This window comes from Sinocyclocheilus anshuiensis, unplaced genomic scaffold (genome assembly GCF_001515605.1).
Source record: "Sinocyclocheilus anshuiensis isolate Anshui unplaced genomic scaffold, SAMN03320099.WGS_v1.1 scaffold230, whole genome shotgun sequence".
In the NCBI taxonomy this organism is placed as follows: domain Eukaryota; kingdom Metazoa; phylum Chordata; class Actinopteri; order Cypriniformes; family Cyprinidae; genus Sinocyclocheilus; species Sinocyclocheilus anshuiensis.
Window position 1 is genome coordinate 768,369 of NW_015546034.1, and position 1,521 is coordinate 769,889.

Genomic DNA, 1,521 nt, shown 5'->3' on the forward strand with positions numbered 1-1,521 from the left:
AAGCGATTGAGGTGTTCTGTTGTTGGATGTAATAATGAACATAGCAGTCGTCATTTACTCCCGACATCTGAGCCGCTGACGACGCAGTGGATTTCATTTGTTTCTGAAGGGAATGCTCCCACGATCTGCCTAAATGCGTCTATGTTCGTGCAAATCATTCATGATCCAGCCTCATCTACAGAAGAAGCGAGTATAATGTTTTGTAAGAGCAGCTCGGAAGAGAGGGGTGGGGTCAGCAGAGCTCATTCAAATTTAAAGGGAAATGCTACAAAAACGGCTTGATCTAAAAAGAGCTGTTTTTGACAGGGTAAAAAAAGGTGTTTTTACACTACCATTGAGAAATTTTAACCAAACTATGTTACAGACTTTTCATTAAGACCCTAAAGAATCATATCAACTTGTGGAAAATGGGCATCATATGACCCCTTTAAAGGTCTTGCTCATAGATTGATATTACATCACTAAGTCACAAAAAACAAACATCAGCTGTTCATCCAGACAGCGACAAATCTGCAACCTGTCCATACACGACTGTGTGAATCAAGAGGCGTTAACTAAATTGATTCGCAAACACCTCACCCACACGCTCACCAGTAGGAGGGCTCTCACTCGCTTCCTTCTTCCTCTTTGAATACAAGCACAAAATCAAACCTCTTTTCCTCATTCAAGGGATTTTCTGAGTTTATGTGACTCTTGGTATAAAAAGATGGATTTTAGATTGTATTTAGTAAGATATGTCGCATATGATAAGATTCATTAGGAGACATGGGCTGCAGTAAATTTTATAATAGTATTTCATGATATAGAAGCATCATTAAGAACACTGAAAATATATGGACTTAAGGTTATAAACTACAGATTATTTAGCTAAATTGATGACAATGTCAAAATCAAGATAGAGTGCATTGTTTAATTCCGGTTATCCTCTAATTACATCATTTGTCTTTAGTCTAAATTGTCATGTCAGTGTAGGGATCTTATTTAAATAATTGCTAAAACATTGCTTGGTTGATGTCACACCACACAATGTTTATTTTTGCATCTGTAAGGAGATGTATGCCTTCATATCTGTATAATTTTTTTTTTGTAGCTATGTATTTGTGGCTATTTTGGAAGGGTCATAATGATGCAAATGAAATCTCATGTAGCTCTATTCTGTAACTGAACATGTATTCTAATTGGTTAAGACAAGGTTATTTATGTGTATGAAGAAAATAAAAAAATGTTTATGGATTCAAGCCTTATTCTTTCTCTAATTATAACACAGAAAGGAATGTGGCACAAATATAATCTGAAATATATAAAGCAAAGACCTTTTGAATGTTTCAAAATAGCGATGACTGGTTCTAGGTGTCAGCTTTTACTCCCGTGAATACTTTTCAGGGTGCCTTTAATTTTGAAACTCAAAAATTATTACACATTTCCACCATTATTGTCCAGGAGAAAAGATACAGCTCACTGAGATGACCTTTTGTGACAATAGCGGGGCATGATAATTAGTTAGACAATGGACATCTGATA